The sequence below is a fragment of the Uloborus diversus genome, chromosome 3 (assembly GCF_026930045.1).
Source record: "Uloborus diversus isolate 005 chromosome 3, Udiv.v.3.1, whole genome shotgun sequence".
NCBI classification, from domain to species: Eukaryota; Metazoa; Arthropoda; class Arachnida; order Araneae; family Uloboridae; genus Uloborus; species Uloborus diversus.
The window spans coordinates 31707813-31723897 of NC_072733.1; the positions used below are offsets into that span (position 1 = coordinate 31707813).

Genomic DNA, 16085 nt, shown 5'->3' on the forward strand with positions numbered 1-16085 from the left:
TATGTTACTTTTATGCACAATTATATCAGTATTTGCTGGAGAAAAAAAGCTCTTATTTTCTTTATTGTATCACATAAAACCATTCTAAAAGAAAAGAATCCTATTAAATAAATATACAATGTATCCCAAAGAAAAAGAACAATAAAATTGAGATCTTTGTGTTCTAAAATTAAAGATAGAAAATAAATTTAGATAATCTTAAGGAAAAGTTTACTTTTTTCTTCTTTCAATCAACTTCTCATTTTATTTTGATTTTAAGTAGAACGCTTGTTCGGCAAAAAATTTTAAGTTTAATACAGGAACTTTATTATAGCATGTATTACATATTTTGAAAACATAAAAGTAAAAAAGTGCAGATATAAAATAAATCCTTTAGTAAAATCAATTTAGTATAATTTTAACTAAATAATTACAAAATATACCTTGATTTTTTTTACCCGAAGTTTTTATTATTATTTCTGAACAAGGCTAATATGAAATGAATGTATAATATACAAACACTTAGAATATTGCTATAATTATTTTTTGAACATAGGATCTAAAACCTTTTCGATATGGCTTTTGAAGCATAAAAACTTTTAAAAAATGTAGTTGCCCATTATTCCCTTGTATTTGTGTTAGTTATTTTGAGGCCAATTCAAAACAATATTCATAATTTCAATTATTGTGGCTTCTTGGTGCGATTTAAAATGTTATCAAATTTGCAGTAATCATTTTGGGATACCACGGATAAGGCTCCCCCTCCCAACATTGAAAACAGTTTGTCATTAACTTTCATCTAAGAGCTATTGTTGTTAAATGATGAGGTACTTTTGGTGACCATAAAATGACACTAACAATTTTTATCCAAAATGTTTTCAAATAAGTAAAATTTGGTAATTGTATAAAATTGTGCAAAAAGGAAATTAAAGGAAGTTTTTGTGCTCTATAAGGATTTGGATACTTTAGTAGGCAGATTGCTTCACACACTAACAAAAGTTTTAAAGATTCCTTTAACCCATTCCTTGCCCCGGCCCATATAGGATCGGCCGCGCTGTTTGTGTTAATACTGCCCCGACCGATTCAGGCTCGTCGCAAGAAAATGGTTCCTAACTGCCTTCGACGAACCTGTGTCGGCACGGCGTTTCTTGAAGTTTTTGCTTCGGCCTAATATGTGTCGGCGATCCTTCCAGGGGCAGAACCCTGTTAATGCGCTTCTCTGTTGGGTTCTGGTGCTTTTAGGGGAGTGGTAATCAAGCTCTTTTCCTTAGTCAAAAGGGATATAACTTATAGTATTTCAAGAAACTGTTGTTGTAATTTATTTTATTTTACTAACATATTAACTTTTCAAGTATTCTTGGATGGGACACGTATAATGCTTTAAATATTCAGGCAATACATTTTTATCTTTTCGTGGAAACTTTGTTTCTTAGCATTCTGGCATTTGAACTCATAATGAACAAGTGTGGAAATGTTTCCTTACTCATTTTACCAATATTTCTATGCTTGAATAAAGCAAAGAAACGGAAATATTTTTTTCTTGTTATCAAAGATCCACCGTCTTACACAAGCGTCCTTAACTAAATGTTTCATAATCCTCAAATTTTATAATTTGCTTTATGCAATAATATTCTTTTAAATTCTCTTACATATCTTAATTTTGTACGAGTATGTTTTTTTAAAATTATAATGTGTTTACTACGCTTTTTATTTATTTGTATACTTTTATTATTACTATTTTTTTGTTTATTTATTTTTAAATAATATTTTCAAACTTAAGTTATAACTTTTTATATTCGCGGCATCCTTTGATGGATTTTTAGTGATACGGTTTTGAATATTTTTAATTTCACAAACAAAAATTATGACGACTGCATTGACTATACGTAATAGTTGGCCATGAAAAAAAATATATATATATACTACAGTACAAAAGAAATGATAATATCTTGAGTTCTTTTCGCTTTACTCATTCGAAACGAAACACTTTTTCTCCCTTTCTTTTTCAGATTTTATTTATTCTTTTAAAATAGCTCCAATGTTTTGATTGCACCTTCTTTTATGAGATTTTAAAAATAGAAATAAAATATTTGGTTTCTTTTCAATAATCAAGTTGCCTTAATTAGTAAATAATCCTATGAAACTAAATAAATTTATCCAAATATGTTTTAAAATAAGAAAAACAATTCGACTCGATTTCAAACAAGATTTTCTTTTTTTTTCTTCTGAAGACATGTTCTCAAATTCAAGCAGTAAAGCTTGCTTTGAAATTCCTTTCTGATTCAAACTGTTTTGTTGTAAGAAAATAATGTGGAAGGGTTGACCGCAAGACACCAAGGGGGACATCTCCTTAGGGAATCCGCCCAAGCAGTCTCTGTTATTCCTCTCTCAGCTGGGGGCTTTTAGTTGCATGCACAAAAGTATCCTTTAGGGAAATAGGGGATTAGCCGCAAGTTTTGATCTTTTGTAATCATTTATCTTTAAAATACTTCCCACGCTTGAGCAACTGATATCTGGACACTCAGAAGGGATTTAAAAATCATCAGTTACCATAAAAGAACCGACCGGTTCTGTGTTTATTGGTGGTTTTGATGGGTCAAAATGTATCAAAAGGAACCGAAGATTGCTTTTTATCCTCTAAGAAAATCATTCCCACAGTTAAAGCGTTTTTGTCCATTCAATTTCCATGCTCACAGGTTGGATCAATCAGTCAATTGTTTGAAGAATGTTTTATTTCGTCCTTTTGAAAGATAGATTTTCATACATTTAACAGCTTTGATTTCTTAAGTGTATAAAAAGGAAAAAAAAATGATATACTGAGATAAAAGCAAAAAGAAAAATAAATCAATAAAATAATTAGTGTTATAAAAATAATTGCTTTTCGTCCTATCCTCTATTGTTTATTATTTTCCCGTTATTTGATGTCTAAATTTAATGAATATTTTAGCACATATTAGCAACCTCGTATTTTATTGCAATACTTAATCTAGTACCTAAAAATTAATAAAGCGAAGCGATTTTCGAATGCAAGCTCAACAGCAAAAACAACATTAAAATCCTGATAGCAAAATCGGGAGAAAAGTGCTGTTACAACGTAGCAAAAAGCAACTCCATTCGTTATCTGCGGCATGCGCGTAAGGGGTTTCGGGCTGGTCATGGAATGGGTTAATGGCGATATTTTGACAACCAAGAAAGAATAAATAGTACAGTCTTTGGCTTCAAAAACAGCGACAGTTGAAAAATTAACATAGGCGACAGGCATTGAAATCCTTTGACAAAAAGTTTGACGAGACTCCTATTTGAGAGGATATGTAAGCAAAAATGTTAATTTATAAATACAAATGTGACAACCAGCAACAGGCTCTGGGCCCAGCTAGGCTGGTCCTAGTCAATTACCAGTCTCCAATGAAGATCAATGGCCCTCTAAAAGCTATCCACCCCCCTGCTCATTACCGCCTATTCCGGTAAGCTGTTCCAAGTGCCCACCACCCTACTAAAGTAGTAGTTTTTCCTGATTACCAAGTTAGCCTGATATTTAAATAGCTTAAAACAATGACTCCTCATCCTGCTTTCCATGCAAATATTTAAACCATCAACATCTTTCATTTTGATAAATTTAAATAAAAGAATCACGTCCGCTCTGACTCTCCTTTGCTCCAGGATATACATATTTAGCCTATTAAGTCTGGTATCATAATCTAAATCTGAAAGTCCCCTTACTACTCTAGTTACCATTCTTTGAACCCTTCCCAAAACAGAAATATCTTTCTTCAGATAAGGCGACCAAAACTGAACAGCATACTTCAAATGAGGTCTTACTAAACTCCTATATAAAGGCAGAAGAAACTTCTTCGATTTGTTTGAAATAGATCTATTGATAAACTCAAGCATTCTGTTGGCTTTGTTACTTGCAATGCTGCACTGTTGACTAAACTTGAAGTCCTGATTTATTAAGATACCCAGAACCATAAAATTTTCTGCCTGACTAATGACTGAACCCTGTAAACTATAACTTGTATGCTTATTTCCATGACCTAATTGTAGCACTTGACATTTCCCAACACATTAACTACCATACCTCATTTATCCGCCCACTTAGTAATATGATCTAAATCGTCTTGAAGCTTTTACTTGTTCTTCATTTTTGACAATCCTTATAACTTTTACATCATCAGCAAAACAATTCATGCTTCCAGAAATATTTTCATTGATTTCATTCATAAAAATAATAAACAAAAGAGGCCCTAAAACTGATCCCCGAGGAACCCCGCTTAAAAAATCACTCCATTTAGAATGATTTCCCCCTCACAACTACTCTTTGCTTCCTTCCAGTGAGCCAATTTTTAGTCCAAAGTAAAGTTTTCCTCTTACTCCTATATCAGCTAGTTTGCTGAGAAGAGCAACATGCGGTACCTTGTCAAAAGTTTTTTGAAAATCAATATAAACAATATCCACACACTTTTTGTTATCTAAAGCTTAGGTAACCTTGTCGGAGAAATGCAATAAATTAGTAGCACATGATTTATTTTTCCTGAACCCATGCTGAAAATTAGTCAACAGACTATTACTCTCTAAGAAATTCATGATCTTAATTTTGAACAAAGTTTCGAAAATCTTACAAATCACTGAAGTCGGACTCAAAGGTCTATAATTCCCTGCATTACCTTTAGACCCTTTCTTGAAGAGCGGCATTATGTTAGCCAACTTTCAGCCCTCTGGCACTGTCCCAGATTTAAAAGAAGCATTGAAAATATTTCAAATAACATCCACTAATTCCTCTGCACATTCAACTAAAATTTTTGGATAAATATTATCTGGTCCCGGAGCTTTAGTTGCTTTAATCTTTTTCAAATGAAATAGAACCTCCTCCCTGGAAAATACAAAATTCTCAAGCTGTATAATAGCTTGTGTCTTTTTAGTGTCAACTGTTGGGTTAGATTTGATTTGAGAAAAGCCTTGAACAGTTGTTGACTTATGAATGTTATCAAAGTGGGGAAAACAGCATCAGAAAGAATGAGAAAATATGGATCTAGAAAAAAGTCTAAAAAAAAAACGTTTCATGTAAATCAGGTGCGGCATTTCACTATTTCATTTGGGGGGGTCGAGTTTCTTAAATATGTATAACCCCAAAGCGAAACCAAACACACATTAGCTAACAAGAAGTTGTCATAAAATTGGTTTAACATGAATAAAATTAATGTTTAGAAACAATTAAAATTTTGATTCATTGACTAAAAAGTTATCATACAAAACATCTCGCTACTAAAGTTTTTATTCCTTTTGGAAAAGTTATAATGCATGATTTTTGGAATTCGGAAGAGCAGGGAATCGTGTTACTAATCTATATGTGCCCAATGTCGTGCTGTTTTGCCAGTTCAGCTAAATGGAAAAGGTTCCCCCCCCCCCCCCCCCTTGTGCTTCCAAAATATTTCTCTAACCTCCTGAGACATAAAAAAAATCTTTCTCTACTAGCTGAGCTGATTGCAATAGTTAAAAAATAATTGAAGTAACACAAAGTTATGTATGAAAACACTTTTTATATCTTACTCTTCAAAATCACCCAGGCTACTTCAAAAACTGTGAGGGGCTTAAACTTTTCATGATTGAATAATCTAGTCATGTCGGCGCTCTCAGCTTAAATGAGATATCATCTGCCTCCAGCTCTTTTATTCACTATTCCAGACTGATGAGTCCATAACAAGGACGAAACTGCATTCTCTGGATGTGAAAACCATTCTGCCAGTATATTGCTTGTAATTTTTTCGCCTAATGCTAAAATTTTTTCTCACAGTTGAAACATTTTATTTTTCGTTTTCAAAATATAATCCAAATAACCATAATCCCAGCCAACCATACAGAAAAATAATTATCATCAAATCTTGTGTTAATTTCATTCGAAACTGAATCTATTACTTCATGCAAAATATTCAAAAATCAATGTTTGACTTCACATCATCATGTGTTTTTTTTTTTTTTTTTTTTTTTTTTTTTTTTTTGCGCCTTTTTTAAAATTGGCTCAGAGGAAGAATTTTTTTGAAAAATTTTGCGATTGGTTGAAATATACATCTATAAAAAATCTATTTTCAGTTTCAATTGTAGATTGAACTGCGGTAGTATGGTGCACATATCAATTGTAGATTGAACTGCGGTTTGAATAGTCGAGTTAGCGGATTGAAGATATAGATTTTGATAGAGTAAAGCATTTTTCAAAAACCCTTTCCCGATGCAAACAAATTGGATAAAAATTCAAACAAAGTCATACATGCTAAAGGGCATGAGCTTTTTCACCATTGAAAGAATCGTTTTGCAATAATTCTTCCAGTCGTCAAATCACTGCTTTAAAGTTATAGATAAATGTTTTTATAGTTTTAACGCTTGAAGATTATCATGTGTCACTCCGCGATTGCATAATTATAGATCCCCATAAAAGGTATTTGGTTGATGTCTTTTCTTTATTCAATAATCGCATGCATTTTTAAGAAGTTTCTATGAAAGCATTATAATGTATTGAGCAGCTGAAACGTGTTTCTAGCAGAAGAAAGCGATGAACACTCATAAAATAAATATACACTTAAAAAATAAGCGTAAAAGGGAATGTAAAATATCAAAGAATTTTCTTGTGAAAACCTGCAGTCACACCACTTTTCACGAGCCTCTCACATTGGACATACCATCGTTACACTGGGCACACAAGTGTGAAATATTTAGCCTGAGGGAATGTCTTCTTTAGTTAAAATTAACCATTGTTCTCTATCAGTTTTCTATGTTCTAAAAAAGCCGAAAATAAAGTCATCATCCAAATAACGAAAAACATTTTTTCTAGTCTGAGAATGTGTTGAGTTTCATCAAATAGTTGCTAAGAACCAGCGAGATTCCCTTTAATGAAAGTTGATTTCTGACTTACATAAATTGAATTCACCCATTTTCTATCATTCTGCTCAAAAAATTTGGGGGTGCGACCGCCCCCTCTTGACCCCCCTATTTGCCGCCCCTGATGTAAATGAATTTTTATGAGGCATGTTACGTCTTTAGATACAACTCCTACTGCTTTAGTAACAGAAATAAGGGGTGCCATTAACAAAGCTGGGGAACGAAATATCGAGACTTGAAACAAAGAAAGGAATCATATTAAGGAAAATGGATTGGCATGCACAGAGCTTCAGTTATGGGGGTAGAACTATATGAGGGAGTAGACAACCACCTGACTTCAGACATCCACTGAAAGAGAGTAACAGGGCTGTCGCACAATCAAAAACTAGTTGGTGTATGAAATTGGAGGCCCTTGAATTTTCTCAAAAGAAAGTGGTTTTATGTAAGGGAATAGGAATCATGGGAGCTGGAGAAGCTGTGGCTACCCCTTCCCCCTCTTCCAGAATATTTCAGACTGGCTCAGCTCCACCAAAGGAATTTTTACACCATATCATATCTGTTTATTGTACATTTACCTCAAACCTGCATTCTAAAACATAGTCACTTTTTCCGGGGAATTCACAAAACAAACAATAAAGGCTATAGAGAGATCGAATGGAGAGCAAACTCTGTGTCCCTTCATTTCACCTTTTTTATCAATTGTTTAAAGTCACTTATTTTTTTTATTTTTTTAGAAACAGTCATCATTAGAAACTGTGTTCTAAATGTTGAGACCAACAATGGCATGATAATTATTTGTCCCATTTTGAACAGCACCGTCTCATTTTCAGACATTCTGTCCGGTTGTCCCTGCACATAATTGACAGAACAAAACACTGAATACTTCAATGAAAAGTCACTGAATGGAGCTGTTTAAGCATTTTCATATCAATAAACTAAATCATGCATCCTTTAGTATATTTCATATTTGCCCGGGAGCTAATGCACTCATAGAAAGGATATTTTTGCTTCTGACTAATTTCTGGGCAAGCGGAAAAACATGGTTGTAAATCGCTGTTCTTCATGCAATGCTGATTTCATATGCAAATACTATTGTGACGACCAGGAACAGCGCCCAGCTAGGTCGGTTTCATTCGGATTATTAGTCCCCAATGAAGATCAATGGCCACGTTAAAGCTATTTACCCTTACTTATTACTGCTTCTTCTGGTAAGCTGTTACAAGTGCCCCACACCACCTACGAATTTAAAAGTAAATTGCATGAAATTCTGTCAAGATTTTCTTCTTTATTTAAAATCAGACCAAATGTACTCAAGCAAATTTGTGCGTTAAAAAATTGCATAAATTCTTCTCTTTTATGCGTTTTGTTTTCTTCTGTCACAAACTACATAAAAAGCCACTTTAGGGGCCTCGGTGGCTGTGTGGTTTCGCCAACTGCTTTGTAAGCAAAGAGGCACGGGTTCGATTTCCACTTTTAGCCCTGGGTGTTCTTTCCTTCCTATGTAATGTATATCTTTCATGTGTATTGTCCTGGAAATAAAATATGGAAAAAGATTGTGGATTATTAGAGGTAAAAGCTTCTCTGATGAGAATAGTTATATACCTCAATGTGTGTTATCATAAATCAAATCAAAACAAAGTCACTTCGAAATTTGGAATAATGTTGTGGATTATTGGAGGTATAAAGCTTCTCCACTGAGAACAGCTAAAGACCTCAATGTGTGTATTCAAATCAAATCATTTTTTTTTTTCCCCTTTTTTAAATATGCCTGTGTAGATACCCAAAATTGGTAAATATCCTGTTCTGAGGGGAAAATTAAATGGTCATCTTAGACAAGAACCACTTGAAACATGAATCCCTATTAAGCAACGATGCCCCTAAAACAAGAGGTTCTGTCTAGTAATAGGGTTGTTTCCTCCAACTAAAAATAATCATTTTAATGGTTGAAACACAAAGCAAATACCAAAACAAAAAAGCAACACACTAAAAAATTTTTTGTTAATGTTAAATTTAAAAATTGCAGCATTTAAATTTTTTTTAAAATAATATTTTTAACCTTATTATTTCAAACTCGTATAAATATGACACAGTAACCAGGAAAAATTACTTCATTGTGTTTAGTAGTAATTAATCTATAGTCAATTCATTACTATTTAACATTAACAAACATGCAGTTTAAAAATGAAAATGTTTGACATCTGCAGTATTTCAATTTCTAAGAAGATACTTCAAGAGAAAGTTTTTGAGAAAATCAATTTTGGTTACAATAGCTGTCTACTAATGAATACTATATTTTATGGACTATAAGGCAAACTTCCAAAATTCAAATGCATTACGTGAATTTGTTGAAATTCAGCAGGACAGAGTTTGAGGTGGATATTGTTTTCGATGGTTGCAAGCTGACAATCTACTTTGTTCCATTAAACACATGGCATATTTTTCGGAAAAATATCTTTCGTCTTCTATTTGTGATATATATTGATTATGATGTCCAGTATCTCCTCCCTAAAAAGTATTTTGGTTATGGTTATTGTTATGTTTGCTGCCTGCCATTAAGCCTTTGGGTTCATTAGCTGCAACCCTCTAACACAAGTTCGAAACCAGTTTTACACCATACGAAATAGTTTAAGTTCAACCTAATTAAAATGAATCATATTAATTAAGTTTAATAATTATTTGCATTCAAGGACAAAAAAATAAAATATCTGACAATGTTTGAATTTTATTCTTCGATTTTAATGATAAAATTACTTATCAGTTACTGAAGAGGCTAAGATAGCAGAAAGTCGCTTGAATAAATTGTAATTTGTAACGATAATTTAAGCAATTTAGGTTTGTATTTGTACATAAGGTAAATTCATGCATGATTCTTTATTTATGATGTAACATGTCACCACGATTACAATTTTATTAAATCATTCATCAGGAAAGTAGTTAGTTATCCATTTAATGTAAAATTTCAAACAAACATAAACCATATTAGACATTTACTATTTTATTATTACTATTATTTTTGCTTTTGGAATGATTCATTTCACGCTTTATTTAATTTAAACTAATAATTATAGTATTTAATATTGATACATTTATAGTGTTAAATGGGAGATGCATTTAAATTCCCCCTCCCCCAAAAATAGAAAAGTATTATCTTTATTTAGTGCATCTCTAAATGTGGCCACTGTTTTTTGCTTTGTATTGCATTGTAAATTACATGGCATCAAACAAATCCTTAGTGTAATCCATAGTATTTAATGTTGATAAATTTATAGTGTTAAATGGGAGACGCATTTACATTTCCCAAAATAAAAAAGTATTATCTTCATTCGGTACATCTCTAAATGTGGCCACTGTTTTTTGCTTTCTGTTGCATTGTAAATTACATGGCATCAAACAAATCCTTTTAACAGATTAATTTAAAATTACAATTTATGAAACAAATCAGTTACAAAAATGTGATACTTCAAAAGTTTTGATACAAGTTAAATTTTTTTCAGAAATTTCAATAGCTCTGAATTTTTCTAAATATGAAACACTTTCAAAAATTTTTTTCAGTAATGTTATTTGTTTTGGTTTGTTATAATATCATACTCAGTTACACACAGCATGCATTATTTCATAATCAAGTTTTGCAGCTGAAAATTTTCTACAACGTGGCTTTTTCTCATTTTCCTGTGTATGATATACCTCCAGTAAGTTTTTTACTTTGACTTTATTTTGAAGAAATTATTGTTCAAATAAAAGATATTTAAAATTATCTGCTTCAACCAAAAACGGGACTTTTGACTTAAACATTACGCCCCTCCCTCCCTCGAATAGCTATTTTTCTACTCAGCAAACAGGTTACTATTGATTCTAATTGAAATTTTCTACTCCATATACTAGGACACTGCATTCCAGATTTTTTTTTTAACAAGTGATGTATTATTTTTTTCCCTCCGTGATATGCGCTGCTTTCAACTTGCCCCCTAGGCCAGGGCCTAGGATGGTCAAATGAGTAGTCCTTGCCTGGGGACGGGCACCCCTGTGATTAGCCACATTACTTTATTCATTTTAAACACCATCAGAAAACAATGTTATGGGAGGCAACATCAGGCATTTATTATTGTAGTCTGACACGCAATATAACATTCAATTTATAGCATTACAGACATCATTTTCAGCCAACCCTAATAAAATTTGACTGTACAGACTCCAGTTTTCACGAAAAAAAAAAGCTTTCATCATCACATTTAAAAGGAAACGTTAACGAAAACTAAACTTCAAAAGCGTAAGCACACCCTGATAGGAAGAGCAAGATATAAGACCCAAATTTAGAATTGCAGAAAAATAACTTAAAATAAAACGGCACTCATTTCTTCTAATAAAATAAGGTGATGTGCAAAGCAAAACTAAAACAATAAGGAAAGTTCTACAAAGATGTGATGTAAAGGTCTGGATTATCAATTTCGTAGACATGCAAGACGAATTACAAATAACATTTCAAATCATGGCATGAAATGTACATTGCGCAATAAAAATTTTGACTTGTACGTAGCAAAATTTTAACAAGTTGTTCCTTTCACCTACCACAATCAACACAAAATCATCACCACACATACACTTAAAAAACAACACCGTAAAAAACAACAAAATCCTTCCACTAATTTAGAACTAAGTTGCTAGATTGTTTTGCTTCTAGCTGTTTTGGCAACTTTAGTGATCACTGAAAAATTCTAATTATTCACATCAAAGATGTGGATAAAGACAGAACGAGCACTAAACTTGGTCACAGTTAAAAATGGCATAGGAAGAATTTCTTCACATTAATAATATTTTTAAATTGGAAGTGTCTGCTACTCCTCGATTTTTCTAGCAACCTTTGTAGTAACTTTTAGCGTGGTTTCAGACGTCCTCGATATTTGGCGATCACGTTTGCGTTGTTTATTCCAGCGAGAAACTACTGCGCCTCGTGCTTTTTGAAAATCGGTCAATGCAGGAACGATCCTGACAGATAAACGGGAGGCAACCCTATATTTTGGCGCTAAATGATATCATTCTCAGACTTGGCGACAAGGATTCTTCCTGTACCTCGTGGTGCGTGGTTTAAAAAATGGCTTGAAGAATGTAGTAATGAGTAATGTGTTAATGTATTTATTATGATGAGATTTTTGCAATTAAATATGCATGAAAGTAAGTAAAACATTTTCTTGGATGTGACTATATTAAGTTGTATCTTTTTGTTTTTTTTATTTTGAAAAAGAGCATGTTCCTTTATTTACGCTTACTGTCTGACCACGGATTGTATGGAATGACAAACACCGTTTTACAGCCGGAAATGGATAAATTTATTATTTTTTACCGATGTCAGCTTTTTCAGAAGCAGAGTCTCATTCAAATGAGCGGAATACGCGCATCAAATTTTTACTTTTCCCCCTTATTCACATAGATTCGTTGATCTGGACGTTTGAAAATTCTATGCAATCTGTAATTGGACAGTACAACGGTCATGAAATTAAAAGCATGTATTAAGATTTATTATGGCTAGGCCTTAGGTTTTTTTTCTAGATTATCGTTCTGTGCACCTGTACTTTCTATCCGAACAAAATTTATATTATGCCATAATTAGACGTCTTTCAGATAACTAATATAATATGGGAAATTGTTGTTAGACGTTAGCTTGCATAGGTGTGCATTAAATAAACGTTTCTCGTGTGCTTGAGATTTTTGCTTCCCCCCCTCCCCCTTGAATAATCGAAACTATTAGGCTTCTTTTAATTTCCCGCCTAAATTAACGTATATTTCTTTAAGACGTCCTTGAGGATTCTTCCTGTAAGCGTGCATGTATTCACATCATTAAACGTTTAAATCCTTTGTGAAACATTTAGATGTTTCCTTTTCCTTGCATAATTAAAAAAGCTACTGAGTTGCTTAATTATCATCATTAATTAACAATCATTTTTCTCAGATGTGTTGACTTTTGTCAGAATTGTTCCTGTCAGCCTTTAGCGTGCATAGATCTGCGTCAACTAGAAATCTGTTATCGTGAGTAAATTGTTTAATTTCTTTCATTTAGTAAATCCATTTTGATGTATAATTAATTTAATTATTGCCAGAATTAAATTTATTCCTGTCATCTATTCTTAAGGACAGATTCCTCCTGTTAGCCATTAGCGTGCAAAGATGTGTTTTTAATGAACGCTATTGAAAATTGTACTGTAAAGCATTTTTGTTCCTTGAACAATTAGGAATATTTATCAGCAAATTTAATTTTCTACCAAAATTAACTTTCTTTCAGATATCAAGTCTTAAGTAAGGATTCTGTCTCCTGTGTAGTTGAGCATCAAATGACTTCATTCTGACATTTATTTTCTTTTCCTGTTGCATAGTTGAAACCATTTAGGGCCATTCCTCCGTCACATGTGGGACAAAAATACGCTTAAATTTCATTAACATTTCGTCATATCTCTTAATATTTAAATGAAACTGGGGTAAGCAATTTTTATCTTTAAATTTGATACAAAGATACTTCTGAAACAATTTTGTTATTTAAATTAAAATTTACATGCGTCACGTGCAGGACATCTAAAGTCAACCTCTGGTAACTTGCTTGTGGATAAGCTAATATTTTTGCTCTATTAATACAGCAATGACGAAACAAATTGCAGATTTTGAAAGCTATGGTTCCAATGTAAAGGAAACATATCTCTTAAGTTTAGAAATAATTATTTAAACCATTGAAAGAAAAAAAATATGTCTACGCCTATTCCATTGAAAATGGTTATATGGTCCCGCACGTGACGGTTTCTGTATTTCATAAAAAAGAAATAATTTTAGAAGAAAGTTTTGGCTAAAGAAGTAACACATGCATTTGTGATGTCTTAAGCAACAAAATTTTGTTCATTATCCTTTTTAATTATTATTTTTTATGAAATATACGAAGCGTCACATGTGAGAAAAAATTACCGTTTTCCGTGGAATAGCCCTTTAACTGTTCAATTTCCCGGCAAAATATTTCCTTCAAAAATTAACTCTGTAAAGGTTCTTCCTGTTAAGTCCCCTTCCCTTCAATAATCATATCTTTTCTTCTTGTTGAATATTCTCCCTATTAGCCTTCCTGGGTGTGCCAAAAATGAACATTTATTAATTTTCATATTCTTGGTGTCAAAAATCAGTATGCTGTTTAATTTACTGTCAAAATTCATGCATTTTAGGTATTATTCTTATCCAGCATCATAGATGTGTAACAAATAGGTGTTTATCATGAGTAAAATACTTATTTCCTAATCCTACATAATTGAAACTATTTAGCTGTTTAATTCATTACTTAAAATCATATGCCAGATTTTTAATCTCTATTGAACTTTAACTTTGTCTAGCAACAAATGAAAGATTTTTGTAGTTTGCTAAGAGCTAAATTATTTAAGCATGAAACACTATTCTATTAAATTAGTAGGGCACCTGGTACATTTGTCAATAGAACCTGAAGTATAAGTTCACCTTTCAGTGAGCAGTCATTGTTAGAGCAATGATTGAAATCTTTGAGATTGTGGGTTTTTCACTGGTCAGTCATCAGTTCCAAGTTCATCTGATGCACAAAATTCCTGCGGACATGTGTATAAAAATGCTTTATTTCAGTGTGCCCAAAGTTTACTGTTCTATTTGTATTATGAATACATTTTTCGCTTATTGTATATTTTTCAGAAGGGTTCCTCCATGTTAGTTTACCAAGATGTCAATTGTTTGATCCTGAAGAGCGAGAAGATGGATGATTTCATGGAAACTTAAAGCACGACACTAGTTGAATTTAGACTTTGCATGACAGTTACTTTATTAAAGTCTGCTGCAAAGTCTTAATTTTGCTGGTAATAATGCTTTAACTGGACCTTTCAATGAACAAGAACAACCATTAGAATCTTTGAAATGGTGGGTCTATGCTTTGCGGCCAGAAATCAGTATTAAGTTCATCTGATGCACAAACTTTCTGTGGGATAAGTATAAAAATAATTATTTCAATGTGCCCAAAGTTGAATGTTCAATTTGTATTGTGAATTATGAATATTTTTTGCTTATTGTATATTTTTCAGAAGGGTTCCTCCATGTTAGTTTACCAAGATGGCAATTGTTTGATCCTGAATAGCGAGAAGATGGATGATTTCATGAAAACTTAAGCACGACACTAGTTGAATTTAGACTTTGCATGACAGTTACTTTATATGATTCTTGTGTCTGATGTAATAAAAAGCATTTACAGAATTAATATAAAAGGGTGTTGTCACTTAATTTATGACTAAAACCCTCTTTATAAATGCTAACATTTTTTAGGCTAATTTTCCTCGAGATAAAAAGTTTGGTTTGAACATTTTTACTTGGTCACAGATATGTTTTATTTCTGGTACAATTATTTTGCTTAGAATTGTAACACAGCCGGCTTAAAAAAAATCTGTGTATTATTCTATTTTAAAACAAATTCTTGCTGTTATCATACCAAAAATGAATATGCTTCTCTAAGTTATTCCTGTAGTTAGCTCAGTACTCTATAGTTTTTCCTGGTGCAAAAGTTTCATAAATGTCAAAAGGAAAACATTTACAAAACTTTGGCATGCTGGCATTAAAACTTGGAGATCACTATCTGTAATTTTATGGTGTAAGAAATTAGGGGTATGAGGAAAGTAAAATTAAGCAAAGTATTCTAGTGAGGGGAATCAAAAGAAATGAGCATTAAATCACAACATTGCATTTTAAGTAAAAGGTATCAGCAAAACTTAAGTGCATAATAGTAGTGGTATATATGCTTTATGTTATTGATATGTTTCAAAACACCTGTCAAAGCAATGACATACATAGTTTTTTCAATTATGTATTTAAATATTAAATTTCAAAGCTATAGTTAAAAGAGAAAATGATTGTCTTTCTTTGGGTCAAATATATTTTTCTTGTACTTTAATTGTTTTCTACAAAAGCACTATATTAGTAGATAATGGTAAAAATAATATAGTTGTTTGGTAACAAGTTTAGCATGATAGTCATTAGATATGTGTTTTCCGTGGGGATTTTAAAAAGATCATCCTTTCAAATTAACAGAGGAGTAATTTTAAGCTATATTCATATTTCAATGTCAAGAACATTTGAGCAAGAGCATTAAAAATATTCGCACCATGTTGAATAAGTGCTGAAAAGCATGTGAAGACATTCCTCAATTTATCATACCATCCAATTTTTAAGAATGTTTTATTCTGGATTTGGTTATATGCTGTAAT

At 32.2% G+C, this 16085-nt stretch overlaps 1 protein-coding gene and 1 long non-coding RNA gene across 3 annotated transcripts in view; one reads left to right on the top strand and one right to left on the bottom strand.

The window, feature by feature from the left end:
• Window positions 1-11725, bottom strand: part of LOC129218123 (lysosomal-associated transmembrane protein 4A-like) — a 54999-nt gene extending 43274 nt beyond the window's left edge. Inside the window, exon 1 of one of the 2 annotated variants that reach the window (XM_054852332.1) lies at window positions 11416-11725. The gene's annotated coding sequence lies outside the window, so the exon portion shown is untranslated. The remainder of the gene's footprint in view (window positions 1-11415) is intronic. The other variant, XM_054852333.1, reaches the window with a different exon arrangement.
• A 220-nt stretch (window positions 11726-11945) lies between these two features.
• Window positions 11946-14969, top strand: LOC129218667 (uncharacterized). Its single transcript, XR_008580357.1, has 3 exons — window positions 11946-12018; window positions 12794-12870; window positions 14913-14969. It is a non-coding gene; the product is annotated as an uncharacterized LOC129218667 (long non-coding RNA).
• Window positions 14970-16085: the final 1116 nt, after the last annotated feature.